General features: G+C 46.0%; 1 long non-coding RNA gene across 1 annotated transcript; it reads left to right on the forward strand.

Annotated features, from left to right (window-relative positions):
* Positions 1 to 147: 147 nt before the first annotated feature.
* On the forward strand, positions 148 to 7830 carry LOC142073415 (uncharacterized). Its single transcript, XR_012670288.1, has 2 exons — positions 148 to 467; positions 3434 to 7830. It is a non-coding gene; the product is annotated as an uncharacterized LOC142073415 (long non-coding RNA).
* Positions 7831 to 14983: the final 7153 nt, after the last annotated feature.

Raw genomic sequence — 14983 nt, forward strand, 5'->3', positions numbered from 1 at the left:
CTTAGAACATTGGGTTTCCCCGGGTCAGTTTGTGCTCTGCCCCTTTAAGTGCAGCTGCTCAGTTCTTGCAGGTGGCAGCTCATGTGCTGCGGGAAAGGCTTCTGTCCAATGGGAGTCAGTCTCCTCCCCTCTGTGCACAGAGAGTCCCTGTGCTGCAGGGTGAGGTGGGGAAAAGAGCAGTGAGTGACAAGCAGCTTGATTATTCATCCCAATGAAGAGACACGTGAGCCTGCAGAGGTCTTCCCGTGAGGGAAGTGGCTACTGTGAGCAGAATCCAGATGCACTTGGCAGAGGTACTTTTATTCTCTGTGCTTAGAGGAGACAAGCTACAGGCTCCCCAAAACAGGCGTCCTGTATTCCTGTCTGTGAATCTCAGAACTTACTATGTAACGCTCGTCATCCCAGACCAAAATGATTCCAAATGAGAACCATAACAACAAACAGCTCAGAAGGGAGCTGGGAATGAGGTGAGGATCATTTCTCCTTCTGCAGCTCTGAAAGTTCAGAACAGACTCCCTCCCTGGGCGTTTCCTCTTCGTAGTGACCCTCCAGCTCAGTTCAGCTTTTTTTCCTCCTTGGCCTGTGCCTCTCATTGCTCTCTCCCTCTGATACTATTTTTTAAACTAAATAATAATAATGCTTTGTATTTCCAAAGCTATCTTTATCTGAAGATCACAAAGCTCTCTGGCTCAGATCCTCAGAGGTATTTAATTTCCTAACTTCAACTGATTTCAGTGGAAATTGGAAGCCTAAATGCCTTTGTGGATGCAGGCCTCTGGAAACACTGATTAATCCTCATGCTACCTACAGGAGATGGTCATGATTGTTGTCCCCCATCCACAGAGAGGGAAACTGAGGCACAGACAGGCAAAGTGACTTGCCTAACTCAACCAGGGAGTCAGTGGCAGCTAGGGAACAGAATGCGTATCTCGCTCTTGATCCTGTTCTTTTGGGGCACAAGTTCTTCCAATGAGCTGCTTTGGAGAAACAGAGCAATGAATTCAGTTCTTGTCTGATAATGAATCTTTTAGTTTACATCTGAATTGAATGCAATGTTACATCTGAATTGTAATGTTAAGACTATTCAAGTCTAAGTAGATTTGAGCAGTGCCCCTGTCAAGGCTGATTCCCCACTCTGGCACTTCAAGTGCAGAAGGTGGGGGCCCTCAAGGATTTTAAAAATTAATACTTGCTACTCCAGGCTTGTATTAAGCTGTAATCTTGGAAGTTTTTCCTCAAACCTTGGCTTGGTAAATGCTGCCACCACCCAAATGCAAACCCCTTGGGACTCCAAAAGGCATACTTGAGAATTCCTTCCTGTGGGGTACCCTCAAGTCCTTTCACCCCCTCCGGGGGAGAGCTGAGAAAGAAGGAAATTAGCTGTTGCCACCAGCTAATTAAAGTGCACAAACCTCTTAGGACACAAAAATCCAATACTGTTCTAAAAAAGGTAATTTTTATTAAACCCGAAAAGGAAATACATTTGGAACTTAGGCTTTTTGCTAGATCTTAAAACAAGAATTACAAAAATTAAAGCATCAGGATAGCTCTCTTGAGGTTCAGCTTAAAGGTTACAAGCAAAACAAAAACATTTGGGGTTAGAAGAGAGGAGTCCACAAGCCAATAAGAAATAACCCTAATCACGTCTTTACAAAGATTTCTTATCTACCTACAAATTTGGGGGTTTCAAATAAGTAGTTCTAGGTACGATCTTATGATCTAGGATCATACCTGGCTTAGCTTCTTATAGCATAACTGCTCTCGGTTCCCCTCGTCCCCAGAGAAGAACACCACACAGACAATGGGAAGCTTCCCTTCCCTCCCCATATTTAAAAAACCTCTAGCCCTCCTATTGGCTCTTTTGGTCAGGTGCCCACTCCTTTCCTTTTACCTGTGGGCTTGTTAACCCTTTACAGGTAAAGCAAGTAGAGAACAGCTACTAAGGAATTTTATCCCTAACTGGCTGGCTGAGTATCCACAAAAGGGAGCTCTTCCCCCTCCCGCCCCCCATTTTTACAGCCCCTTACACTTTAGGCAAATTGTACTCACCACTGTTCTAGCATGAGTACAATCCCACCAGTGGAAGTAAGTGAGTGTACCCAGTGTAGATAAGACACTGACTGTTGCTGGCTTTGCATTTTAACCAGTGTGATCATGTGACTGGCAGCATGTCTACATTAATGCTCCTAATGTTGCTGCCACCTATGGCAGGGGTGGCCAACCTGCGCCTGAGAAGGAGCCAGAATTTACCTATGTACATTTCCAGAGAGCCACAGTAATACATCAGCAGCCCCCCCATCAGCTCCCCCCTGCCTGCCAACAGCCCTGCTGATCAGTGCCTCCCCCTTCTTCCCCATGCCTTCTGCGGCATGCGGGATACTCTGGGGGGAGAGGGAGGAGCGAAGGCATGGCAGGCTCAGGGAAGGGGGCAGGAAGGAGCAGGGACCTTGGGGGAAGGGGTGAAGTAGGGACAGGGCCTGTGGCAGAGCCAGGGCTTGAGCAGCGAGCACCCCCCCCCCAGCACATTGGAAAGTTGGGGCCTGTAGCTCCAGCCCCAGAGTCAGTGCCTATACAAGGAGTCGCATATTAACTTCTGAAGAGCCGCATGCAGCTCCGGAGCCGCAGGTTGGCCACCGCAACCTATGGGGATGCAATAGATGGAGGATTTTCTGAAAGTCACTCATGTAGCCGCAGAGCCCTTGTGTCTCAATTTCCCCAGCTTTAAAGCAAGGATAAAATTTACTAATTTGGGGGGATGTGAGAGTGGATTGGTTTATTAATATTTGCAGTGTGGTTTAAACTAGATATATACATTCCCTAGACAAGTTGTAAATGCTATATATTACTAGCCCATAAAATGAGATTGAGTGTACTGTAGGCAGAATAGAGACTGTCAAAATGGCATCTGCTTATTCAACGCACCAGTCCCTGTATGTGTCTTTGAGTCATGTATTCTCACAAGTGAGTCATACCTACTCACTGTATTACTGTCACACAAATGTCTACTCTTGGTAGCACTGAAAGTCTAGCTATGGGACAACAACCTGGGATCTATTCTGTCTCAGGCATCACCAACAGAATTGACAGCTGAGTTCTGACTGTAGGATCTTTATCCCTGGCAATGACACAGGAGGCAGAAAGAGACCTTGTTTTCTGATGCCAGGTGGAACTTGTTAGCAAAATCTGCTTTTGATAGATAAAGGGAGCCCACAGGATCGGGAAGCCAAGGGGAGAAAACAAATAAAGAGCCCACAATATGAAGTTTACAATGCCACTTTTCTGATTATAACATCACAAAAGGGCCCCATTGCATGACAATATTAGATTCCTAACAGCCTCTGCTTCCAGCTATGTTAATATCATGGTCACTTTACAAAATTAGTTAGAAAAAAATCCTGATTTCAGACATTTTTCTTCCTTTGTTTACTTACAGTTTAAACTTCCCACATAGAGTAAGCTCAAGAAACAAGTCAAATTTTCCGAAGATGTGTGTATCCGGAGGGATGACTAACTCGTAAGAACTGACTCATCCTGAAGAAGATAGCTCTGGAACCAGATAAAAAGGGAATTGCTCAATTGAAAAAAATTCAGCATAAAACCAACCACAGTCCTAACTATGGCTCTGAGGTTTCTTCTTGCCAGTGATGAGCTCTGGATTCCTTGCTAACAGTCCAATCCTGCACTACTTACTCTGGAAAATCAGCCATTGATCTGTGGTCTCTGGGGTCCCTATCATCTTCTCTTAAGCATCTACCTACACGCTGAAAAAAATGGTGGTTAAATGCCATGTAATTGTAGCTATGTCAGTCCCAGGATACCAGAGAGACAAGGTAGGTGAGGTGATATCTTTTACTGGACCAACCTCTGTGGGTGACAGAGACAAGCTTTTGAGCCACACAGAGCTCTGCTTCAGGTCTGGGAAAGGAACTCATGGCAAAATGTGACACTGTAAGCCACTCACCCCTCCTTTTGTCCTATAACTGCTGAGATGTTAACGGGCCACTCTACCTTGAACGGGCCCTTATTATATGTGCTAAACAATCTGTTCCACCTTGCATTTTGCTGTGATGCTGGGAGTTCCTTTTCCCAGACCTGTAAAAGAGCTGTGTATCTCGAAAGCTTCTCTCACACCAACAGAAGTTGGTCCAATAAAAGATATTCCCTCACCCACCTTGTCTCTCTAATGGTGGTTAAACTCAGATGTGGCCAAAGTGGATTATAACAGAGTTAGTTTTGAATTGGCCTGGTCTGTAGGGATGTGGTCAAATTATATTTACAACCAAGCTAAAAAATGGGCTTAAGATATTGTCAGTGCTGGTGTTTTAGGCTTTGTCTACACTGGCAATTGAAAGACAAAACTTTTGTCGTTCAGAGGTGTTTAAAAAAAAAAAAAACAACCACACACACACCCCGAAAGACAAAAATTTTGCCAAGGACAAGAACTGGAGTAAACAGCTCTTTGTTGGCAGGAGTGCTCTCCTGCCGAGAATTCTAATGCTGCTTGTTGGGGGTGGAAGATTTTTTTTGTTGGCAGGAGAGCTCTCTCCTGCCGACGACAAACAGCAGCTACACTGCGTGCCTTTTAGCAGCACGGCTGTAGCAGCAGAGCTGTGTCGCTACAAGCTGTGTAGTGTAGACATAGCCTTAAACAGGTTTGAAAACAGAGTTTCTACCCTCCCTGGTTAAACGTGATTCCAGCCAAATCAATTTCAAGCATGGTTTGGTGAGTCACTGGACACAGGGCAAACTGCTTGACAACTATTTTAGAAAAGCATAGCGGAGTCCTTAAGTAGTGCTTTCTATAGCACCAAAGGAAAAAAGGAGCCAGGAGTCCGTAAAGTGCTATGGCTGGTGTCATACAGGAGGGCAGACTAGATGATCAGGGGTCCCTGCCCACCTTATACTCTATTAAACCTTAACACAGAGTGTTAACACAGAGCAGTCAAGGTTGCCCAGTGACTGCTCATGCCCTTCCAAAATGTAGAGTTCAGCAAACTCAAACTTTGGAAAATTAGGAAACAACAAGTTAAGGTAAATGCCCACATAACCGTAACTCTGCTCTCTGATAATGCCCCTCAACAAGGGATGGCAGAGCCCAGCTCATGTGAGGGGGGTGGGGTGAGGTAGGGAGATGGGCTCAGATGTCCCCTGAAAGGCAAGTCTCTCCCAAATTTAGCTCACATGATAGGAGGAATGGAGAGGAGTCAGACCTTGTAGCTGGGCAGGAAGCCCCAGATCCTGGCACACATAGAGGGGTGAGGGTATGGGGCTCAAACACCCTCAGAGAGGTAAGCCCCCCCCATATCCCAGATAACACGAGGGGATAAGGAGTGGAGTTCAGACACTCCCACCCCCGAAAGGCAAGTCGTGACACTTACCAGAGTTAGCCAGGCTTGTGAGGCACCTCGCCACCACCTGCCCTTAGCATGAGGAAGTCTTGTCTGTGCCTGCCAGGGATCAGCTCCCTGAAACCACCAGTCTCTGGCAATGCAAGTTTCTGCAGGCCTCACTCTCTCTGTATGGGTTAACGATAGGCACACACCAACCACCATCCTCCGATGGTCCCTCTAGAGTGCTCAGCCCCTGTTCCACTGAACTCTCAGATTCATTATTCTGAAAGGAATAGGACACACTACATTAGCTTGTAAGGTTCAACTCAGGATCACCACTCTACTTACCATACAGCACTTCGATAGATGTAGAGTGAAAACAATAAGTTTATTATTAAAAACAGAGATTCAAGTGCTAGAGAATGAGGATATTGGAAACAATTGGTTAACTATAAAATAAAATCGTAACATGCTTTCTAGAGCCTAGACTTAACTAATGAGCATTCCCCAATCTCCTACAAGATTGTTTACGCCAAGTCCTTTTCCCAGTGTTTTTTCATAGATTCATAAATTCCAAGGCCAGAGGGGACCATTGTGATCATGTAGTCTGACCTCCTGCATAACACAGGCCCTGGAACTTCCCCTAAGTAATTCCTAGAGCAGAACTTTCAGAAAAACCATTTTAAAATTGTCAGTGATGGAGAATCCACCACAACAATGTAAATTGTTCCAATGGTTAACTACTCTTAACAAAAATTACACTTTATTTCCAGGCTGAATTAGTCTAGTTTCAACTTCCAGCCATTGGATCACGTGATACCTTTCTCTGCTAGATTGAAATGCACTGTGATGGGTAGGGGAACCCCATCCGGGGCAGGGTGAGCGAACCCCATCCTCTGAGCCACCATCTACCTCAGGGCGGCAACGCCAAATGGCTAGGATGGATATGGATGCCCTCTCCCTCAGGGTTGCATGGCCCAACAGTCAGAGTCAGGGGCCACCATCTCAGGGGGTGATGGCCAGGATAGGAGGATCCAGGGTGCTCCCTGCCCCACTGTGTCCCAGCCCAGGGCCCTGCCACTGGCAAGCGTGTCTGCCACGTAGTCAGTGGGGATCCTACCACAACACATTGACTCTGCTCTGGTGGGGATTTACAACTCGCTCCCCACAAGCCGCTTCTTACCCTGTTTCCTGAAGTCATAGTCCATATAGCTTCGGGGGTCTCCAGGTTCCTTGACACAGGTAAATCCCTGGGACTCCAATTCCAGTCAGTCAGCTGTAGGCTACAGGTCTCCAGTGTGGTTCTCAGGATCTCTGGCTCCCACAGGCAAGGGCTGGAGCCTCCACCATACATCCTTTTTCTTCAGCAGTCAGCCCAGACTGAGCTGGGCTGCTCCCTTTTATACTAGTGCTGCACCTGAGGCATGTCCAGTGTGGATGTGGCTTCTTCAGCCCAAAATAAGGAGTTAATCCTTTCCCATCCAGTGCATGCACCCTGTCACAAGCCCATTAAATATTTGCTCCTCATGCAGATGCTCATAACATTAATGAGCCTGCAGGATGCTCATAGACTGTAGTCAAGTTAACATTCTCTCTGATAAACTAAATAATAGATTGAGTTCCTTGCGTCTATCATTATAAGGCATGTTTTCTAATCCTTTAATCATTCTTGTGGCTCTTCTCTGAATCCTCTCCAGTTTATCAACATCCTTCTTGAATTGCGGGCAAAAGAACTGGACACATTATTCTAGCAATGGTCACACAAGTACCAAATAGAGATAAAATAACCTCTCTACTCCTTCTTGAGATTCCCCTGTAGATGCATCCCCATCACATAAGCTCAAGTCTGCTGGTGGCTTGTCCTCACAGACTGAAGGAATAACTAGGGGTTCTTCTGCACCCCAGATATAGTTTAAACAATTCATTGTCTTACTCCTAAACAGAATAACCCCTGCTGTTTTTGTTTTTTCCTCCAGCCCCAAAAATCTTTTGATTATCATTTTGCTCAGACAATAAATGGGCATCCTTTGTAAAAAAATACTCAGTTTGCATGTGACCAGCCAGAGTGAGTGTCTTCTCCTTTGCCTGTCAGGACTACATGGATCACCTTTCACATAATTTTTAGTATATATACATAATGCTTCACAATTTTCCATACATACATCTCAGAATGTTTGTGATTACCAGTGTGACTCAGGCTTTCATTAAAGAATTTAACAGTCAAAGAGAGGACATTTGGATAAACAGCCTGAGTTTAAACTGACTCAAGGTCTTCTTTCTGATCCAGCAAATGGACAGGACATTCTATCCAAGGGGAGGGCCCCAGTCCTTAGGGAAGGGTTGGAAGGACTGACACTGACCTGAGCTCTTGTGGAGATGGGGGTGGGGGAAGTGATCTCTGGTAAGCTTATTAACATATGCGTCGGTTCTTTTATTGTTTTTGGTATGTTTTCTCTGTAATGCTTTTACCTTATGAATAAATGTGCTTGCTTAGAAAAAAGCTGTGTGGTAGCTTAAAACCATGGGCAATTACATTGTTTATAGCCTCTGAGGAGAAAAGCATAGCAGGCCTGCTCAGTCAGTTCGACTTGCTGGGGAACTCACAGTGTAGGCAAGGAACTGCCCAGCCTGGAAATATGCCAGTCAGGAGGGAGAGAGAGACGCATATTTCTACCGCAGAGAGGTGGTGGTTGGGGAGCTGGAAGCCTAGGGTGGGTGCCCTTGCTGAAACAATGGAGGGGGAATACAGTTGCAGTTGCCTTGAATTTGACATACACACACTCACACAGGGGGTCGGAGTGAGGTACAGACACCCCTGGAGAGGCGAGGACCTCCATATCCCAGCTCACATGAGTGTGGGGGACAGGAACAGGGGTTCAGACTCCCCTAGAGCGGTAGGAGCTGCCCAAATCCTGGCACACACAGAGAAGGGGAGAATGTGGGGCTGCCCCCATTCTCCCCCAGTCCCATCTGTCACTCAGCCTATTTTCCCTTTCCAGTGTCCCTCCCCTGAGCTTCTGACCTCCCCTACTACTCATCCTCATTTATCCCCCCCAGGTCTCGCTTCCCTTCAATGCAGCCCCAAACCCCTATTAACCCTGTTCCCACCACTCCTAAAACAACACATTTTTATTATTACATTCTCCAAAGTGGGGGGAAACAATGAGAGAGGGACAGATTTTAGCAATATGCCTTGCAGACTTTTCCAGATCTCTGCCCAAGGTGGGACTCAAACTACGTAACATCAGGATCAAAGGCTTATTGCTGCTCCCTGCAAGCTATCCAGCTGTAGTGAAATCTTTTCCCCTGCAGATCCTCTTGGCTTCACTCTCTGCACATGGTAAGAGTAATCTATCTGGTGTTTGACCTTTCCTCAAGAGCCTAACTGGAGAGCCAAATTCTTGCGAATAAGGTTCTGAATTTTGCTCTCCCAAAGGGTTAGGGGGTGTCATGCACTCCCTTGGGGTACCCCTCAAATGAGTGAGACTGTTGTGCCATGATCAAAGCCATGGTTTGATCTCTAGATCTGGGAGAAAAAAAGAAAAGAAAAGAAAAAACCTATGCCAGAATATACCTCTCGAAAAACTGTTTACTTCGGCAGGCTGTGTCTTGGGAACCCACAGGTCATATGACCTCAAATTTGGATCACTACCCATATCCTGTGCCCCATGAGGCACATGAAATTTCAAGGCAACCGGAGTAAGTGTGCAGATTTTAGGGTACTAAGAAGAGTCAGCCTTTAAACAAAAAGGGCTTCTCAACATTAACTATAAGAATCTATGTTATTGCTGACCTATGAGAGCTGCCCAGATACTACGGTGATATCTTCTCTAACGTAAACATATAGCAAAACACCCCACCACACACATTTCTTCCCCAGGGGAGAGGATAAGAGAACAAAATGTGTGAGACCTGTTAATCACACTGCTTAATGCAGTACTGCAACTTTCCAAAGCGTGGTCCAAGTTGTTTGGGAGCCACTGCCGCTGGAAGGTGCTCCGATATTACAGTGATGAGCACAGTGTAGGAATCTATAGAGAAGAGACGGGAATAGCCAGCTCTACAAACCCTGATATTGACGGATGGCAGGTTGTCAAGACCCAGTCTAGAGAACAGGAGGAGCGGAGCTGGTAGCTGTGCTTCTGCTGCAGGAGAAGGGATGCTCCCAGAGAAGGGGCATTATTAGCCTGCTCCTGCTCCTATTGAAGTCAATGGGAGTTTGCTATGGCTTTCCAAGGGGACAGGCACAGGTCTTCAGTGTTACACTGTGGTTCAGGAACAAGGATATGGTGGGAAGGAGGCAACAGGTGTGTGACCATAAATGAGCCTGCAGGATGTTAAAATGGCCCCACAGCTCATGTGTGTTGGGGAAATTGCCCCCTCTGCCCCATGCGTGGCATGAGCCAACGTTGCTAAGGTCAAACCCTTGTGTTGATTAGCACAGCACTACTCCTGTCTGTGTTTTGACAAGCAGTGTGGTACAGGCGGGTGGAGCTGCCTGGCCAGGAGCCTAGGCTGAGTCTGTGCAGCTCTCAGGAAATGCCATCTGAGCAGCAGCCTAAAAGAATCTCATAAATGAAGAGTGAGAGTGAGGTGTCTGATTTCCAGGCAGCCTTCCTACTTGGAAAGGGTTTGGCTGCCCTATGCCAGCAGCTCCATGCTTCTGACTTCCCTCCAGAGGGGCAGTATGATATGTGTGGCTATTACTAGAATTCCCTTACTTAAATGCTTTGGATGGAGGGAGCCTTATTGGTTAATTATTTATATTTCAGAAGAACCCAAATGTGCTAGGAGCTGTACAGACCGAAAAAACACACAGCCTGATTCTCATTGTCTTGCATCTTGTGTGGTCCTTTACCCCTGTGCGAAGTGGCTGAAAAGAGGTTTGCAGTTCAGAATTGTTCACCTTAGACCCATGATGCACCAGTGTACATGTTGACACATGGTGCAAAGCAGCGAGAATCAGGCCCGAAGCTGCATAGCCAGGGGGACAGAGCTAAGTAAGGCTTTGAGGACCTTTGTCTTTAATTTTTCACCTCCTCCTTCTTTCCTTTGGCTGCTATTGTCGCCATGGGGGATTTTTATTCCTTCTTAGCCATGACCTTGCTTTGCACAAAGGTCCCATGCTTTTTGCATCCAATGAAGTGAGCTGTAGCTCACGAAAGCTTATGCTCAAATAAATTTGTTAGTATCTAAGGTGCCACAAGTACTCCTTTTCTTTATGCTTTTTTCAGTCTCTCTCCTAATCATCAGGTCTGCCCACTGATTGAGTACCTCACTCTGGGAGCCCATCACACCTTTGGCAGGAGTGCTGAGAGGTAGACCTCTACACATGTGGCAAGAGTAGAACAGAAAAAGAAAAATCTCTTGTGACAGGAACCTGGTTGCCAAATGGCAGCAAATTTAGTGCTGGTCAGTGACATGCGAAAAAAAGAAAGCTATGAAAATGGTGAGCTATTCAAAGGAAATGATTCTTCCTTCTTGCAACTCTTCCTGCTTTGCCATGGGAAATGGATATCTGCTCCCCAGCTAGGGAGCCAAGTGTGAAACAGCCCTGAGGATCGTGAGCTATGTGACTGCTGATGCACAGGGCTCTTTGTGTTCTGTACACATTTTTTTTTAAAACAGAGCCCAAAAGGCTCCTGGGCACTTTGGAGATCTATAAATAGACAGGTCCCTGTTCCAAAGAGCCTACGGTCTGCAGACACAGACCAGGGATGGGAGAAGGGATGCAACATACAAACCAGCCAATGCGGTGGCTCTTGGCCCATTCGCTAGTGCTTTTCCCTCTTCCATTTCCACCCCTGCTCACTGTTGACTCCATTCTATGGTTTCTCACCACTCCTCACCCAGTTCCTCATTGCCAGGTTCCAACCCTGTCACCCCACTTCCGCCCCAGTCCAACCCATGATTTAACACAGAAGAAATCCCCTTCGCTATATTACCCATTAGCTAACTTTCTACTCAGTTACTGTCCTCTTTCCCATGTCTCCCTCACTAGGGAGTCACATACCTTGTAGCTTCTGTAGGCTGAGCTCATTGCACGCACCAGGGATTCCTTCCATTCCACCATTCCCTCCACAAGAAACTTGTGTGGCACTCTCTTATTCCCCTCTGTTTCAGGAACTCCGTATAACGTTCCCCCATCCCACTTCCTCAAGCCAGAGGTGTGTGTCACCCAATCTCCCCGGGACGCTGGCAGCTCTTGACCAGGCTTTAGACCTCAGATGAGCACTGACAAATTCATTGCTGGAAACCAGTCTGTTTCTCCTGTGTGTTAGGATAGTTAAGATGGATATTGGACTTACAACAATGTGTTTAGTCTATACGAAATGCTTGTAAGTTGCTGCATGCATTAATCTCACTTATAATATCGTTATCACATTCTATAAGGTGACATTTAAGTTTTTGCTTTATGACTGTAAAAATGTTTGCTCTGAAACAGTAAACCCAGTCAGGAGGGCTCATCTTCTAACCATCAAGAAGGCCTATAGAAATAAATGGGCCATTGTAGGCCATCACAATACAAAGACTGTTAATTGCCCCTTCACACCCATGAAGAGCCTATGTGCAAAAGGGCTTGTCCCATTAGCTTGAATTCTGGAAAAAGGAAATAAAAATAGGTGACAAGAAAATTTTTCATCTCTTTTTTGCTGTTTGGACTCTCCTAGGGCTGGAGTTACAAAACAGAATCAGAGATCCCGAGGGTCAACCTGGGTTAGCCCTAAAAGTCATTCAGAGCTGACAGATTACTAGAACCTTTTAAAACCATAGCCTGTAACTCATTTGTGTATATAGGTCTGCCTGCTTTAACCTTGTAATAACTCACTCATTTCTTTTTCCTAGTTAATAAACCTTGAGTTAGTTTATTACAGGAGTGGTTACCAGCATTTTCTTTGGTGTGAGATCTGAGGTACAAATTAACCTGGGGTAAGTGACTGGTCTCTTGGGACTGGAAGCAACCTGATTATTTTGTGATATTTGGTGTATAGCAACCAACTAACACTAAGTCTGTTTTACCTGGGGGGGCAAGACAGACTGGAATGGCCAAGAGGACTGTCTGTGACTCCATGGTAAGACTGTCATAGTGCTTTAGGAAATCACATTTGTTTTGGGGTGGTTGAGATCTAATTATGGAACACACAAACACAACCAGTTTGGGGTCTCTGTGCTGCTTCTTGACAGTCTGTCCTGAGGTTGGCACTCTCGGTTGAGAACCAACTCCAGACAGCGTGACACTCCACATTCCTCAGTTTCCGCACCTGTGCCAGGGCCCTGTGTGACCCCCAATCCCTCCTGCCCCCCAGACCGGGGTTCCCCTTCTCCTCACTATGCCGGAGACAGTTGAAGCTGCTGCCTCTGCTAACCAGATGCCAATGGCTCCCTGTGCTCCGCATTTCTCCCATTCCGTTTTTCTGATTTAGCCCAGAATGAATAGGATTCTGCCCACTGAGGCACAGAATGTTCTTTGACATTTAAGAATTGATTGGCTGCTGCGTTCAAAAGTTACTGTGTTACAGACAGACAGAAATGCCATCCAGTTGAGTGTCAGACCTTGCTTCACTGAGCCAGCAAGTCAGTACTCCGCCCCGGCACAGATTCCTGACTCTCAAGCTAGGAAAGGCCCAACTCCCAGGTCCTCCTGGCAGCAACTGCTGCTGAGTCCTTTTTGGGGGAAGTAGAGGAAGGGGGAGGGAAGGTAGGTGGGTGGGTGTGCATGAGCTTCTTAGAGGGCTAGTCCCACCCTGGTTCTGCTGTGGCCTTCAGCAGTGTTTCTGGGTGGGAGCGATAGGCACGGGACCAGCAGCCTCCAAATTCCTGTGTCCGTGATGCACTTGGCTTCTGCTTTCTGGTGCTCCTGGCAGCCGAACAAATCCATCATAATAATTACTAATGCCTGGTGCCTCTGTGGCACTAATAAGTCAAATGTGTTGGGGTGACAGTGTTTGGTTTATTTTCCAGGACTCTCTTTCATTGCCAATAAGAGAGGTGTTTGCTCCCAGCCCTTCCCTGAGATAAGCCACACCAAAACCAGCATTGACCTAGCAAGCATTCTGCTCAGGTGTATTTCCTAGCAATGCAACCACTACAACAGCCAGGGAAACATCCGTTCAGCCAACACCCCTCTCCACATCGACCTCAGCTCGTGGGCCCTACCACCCAGACACACAAGCCAGATTCCTCAGCAGCCTCATTTACCATTCCAGCAGAGAACCACACGCAACGCACATGGCTAGTTCTTCACAAGCACTGCACATCCTTACTCAGATAGATAAAGATGTGTGCCCTGTAGACAGAGGCCTGGGTGCAAAGCATATAATGTGCTATTTGTACATGAAAAAGTCTGTGTTCACAGATAGGATTGTGTGTGGAAAAAAGAAGTATCTAGTCGAGCCATGGTAGCATTTTCTACAATACTTCTGGTTCCCCCATGTGCAGCACCGATAAGACAGGCAGAACTGCAAGGTCTCAATGCATGGATGAGTCAATCGTGTAGCAAGGAGGGATTTCAGTTTATTAGGAACCAGGGAACCTTTTGGGGAAGGATTGGCCTTTACAGGAGGGATAGGCTCCATCTAAACCCAAATGGAACCGCTCACACCATTTATCTTCTGCTTACTTCTGAGTGGCCTAGCTGACATAGTTCTGTGTTTCTATGAAGTTGGGAGTTTGGGATGACTAATGATTGTCTAGCTACAGGAAGCCAAACGAGTGAGACTGTCAGTGCCAAATTTTTGAATTGATTGATTTTTGTCAATATTGTCTCTAGAAAAGTTGCCATATGAATAGTGGTAAATGTGGAGAGTGAAACAGGGATTTCAATCCTGCTTAAGTGAAAAGCTCAGTGCAGCCTGAACTATGGAGGTGTTACCAAATCTTCCATAATAAATATACCAGGGAACTTTCCTGTTCTTTCACTGAAGCAATTCCACAAAATCCCAGCAGGGGGCAGAACGATCATCCCAGGAAATCACACCATGCTCTGTACAGTGGAGTAGCTGCAGAAATATGCAACAGGACTGGAGCTAGCCCTATCTGTATTTGCATGAGTAATAGTTACCCTTTTGCAAACTTTGTCAGATGCCTATGTTGCCACTGGGTCAAATTAATACAGCAATCAGAAGAAATAAGTAATGGAGCTGACTCCATAGCAAACTGATTTTAGTGTGAACCTGACTCTGCCAGGGTTATGCTCCATTTTGCAAGGCTAACCCTGAAAATCATTTGGAAATTGTAACTGATTTTTAACATACAGCTGCCCAGAACAATACCAAGCTCTTTTTAAGATCCTGATCCTACAAACAGGTTTCAGAGTAGCAGCCATGTTAGTCTGTATTCGCAAAAAGAAAAGGAGGACTTGTGGCACCTTAGAAACTAACCAATTTATTTGAGCATAAGCTTTCGTGAGCTACAGTTCACTTCATCTTACAAACAGGATCCTCTCAGTGGAGGTACATTAGGTTTGGAATTTATTCCTAGCAGACATGAACCTGAACCCAAGTTTCACTATATTTAGGACATGATGCCAGCTTCATCATCTTTGGGGATCCTTCTCCTAAAAGATGAGATGCACAAGGAGATTAATCATCTACTAATTCCTCTTATTAAGCAACTTCATTCATTGAGGATGGAGGATTTTGTTCCTGTTCCAG

This window comes from Caretta caretta, chromosome 10 (assembly GCF_965140235.1).
Source record: "Caretta caretta isolate rCarCar2 chromosome 10, rCarCar1.hap1, whole genome shotgun sequence".
In the NCBI taxonomy this organism is placed as follows: domain Eukaryota; kingdom Metazoa; phylum Chordata; order Testudines; family Cheloniidae; genus Caretta; species Caretta caretta.